General features: G+C 36.1%; 1 non-coding gene across 1 annotated transcript; it reads right to left on the bottom strand.

The window, feature by feature from the left end:
- Positions 1 to 579: 579 nt before the first annotated feature.
- Positions 580 to 686, bottom strand: LOC118621627. The gene has a single exon (XR_004957742.1). It is a non-coding gene; the product is annotated as a U6 spliceosomal RNA (small nuclear RNA).
- Positions 687 to 1436: the final 750 nt, after the last annotated feature.

Below are 1436 nucleotides of genomic sequence, written 5' to 3'. Positions count from 1 at the left end.
TTTAAAGATAAATTACATTTTGAGAAGTAAACAGATCCACAGACAAAAATCCCAATCCCACAAACAGCAATTTTTTAAGTCCTCAGTTTCCATTAAGAAATTAATTACTTTTTCATGACTACGAATCCTCCCCATTACTCTTACAGCACATCTAAGTGTCTATCTTTGGGCCAGGTAATTGAATCAGCTTGTTCTCCGATGATAAGCATGAGAATTACATAATATTTTATGCTCCAAATCTGAAAGAACCTTCCCAGACCTGCCCCACAAAATTGCAGTTGGCTACCATTTTAGTTTATCAAATTTATGAGCTGTGATCTTCCATGACCACAGACATCTGTCTTGATTTTCCCTGGGCCTATAGCAATGATGGTTAAGAAGAAATTCATAAGTGTTTGGCTTTGAAATACTGTGGTGGCCTTCTGGGACTAGAGCAAGTAAAGAAAAATTTCTGTTTTCTTCAGATTTGATTTTAGCAAGACTCCAGACTGACATAATTTTCCAACTAAATAGGACCACTTTAAATAGCAGGATATAATGCTATTTTTCTTATCATTCAATTTTAATATTTAATTTTTCTTTAATATGGAATGCTTCACAGATTTGCATGTTACCCTTGCACAGGGGCTCTGCTACTCTTCTCTGTATCATTCCAATGTTAGTGTATGTGCTGCCAAAGTGAGCACAATACCTAATTTTTTTTTATCCAATAAAATACCTCATTCAGGAATGTTTAATAGGCAACTGTAATATAGAAGGCACTGTGCTAAGTCCTGCTGAAGATGTAAGGGAAAATAAAATATCTTGCTTCCAGCCCTCCCACACATAATATATATGTGCATATCTTATATATCATCATATATATAAATAACTCAAAATAGCCTGGCCAATGTGGCTCAGTGGTTGAGCATTGACCCATGCACCAAGAGGTTGCCAGTTTGATTCCTGGTCAGGATACATGCCCAGGTTGTGGGCCAAATCCCCAGTGGAGGGGCGTGCAGGAGGTGGCCAATCAATGTTCTCTTTCATTGATGTTTCCATCTCTCTCTCCCTCTCCCTTTTTCTCTCTCTAAAAAGCAATAAAGAAAAAAAAATTTTTTAACTCAAAATATATGGGAACGGGGGCAAAAAAAATAGCACAGCACATAGAATCAAATAGAATAAATGGGAATATGGTAAAAAGTAGACCATAAAGAAAGAGTGGAAATATAAGAGAAGAATTAAAATATATAAGCTCTGAGTTTGGCTGTCCCCTCTCCCCTTCCAATTTCCCAAAAAAAAAAAAAATTGAGGAGAATTTCAATTGATTGAGAGGAAGGGATTGGCAGATATGAGATACACTACTCAACTTGGGAAATATTAGGAGATCGTGTTTAAATGGTACTTGAGTACCAAATTTTAAGTACTTAAAAATCAGGCTATTGACTTTGGCCTTC

Source organism: Molossus molossus, unplaced genomic scaffold (genome assembly GCF_014108415.1).
Source record: "Molossus molossus isolate mMolMol1 unplaced genomic scaffold, mMolMol1.p scaffold_m16_p_1, whole genome shotgun sequence".
NCBI lineage: Eukaryota > Metazoa > Chordata > Mammalia > Chiroptera > Molossidae > Molossus > Molossus molossus.
Note: the sequence above shows the minus strand (reverse complement) of the source record. Positions and strands in the feature narration are given on the sequence as shown.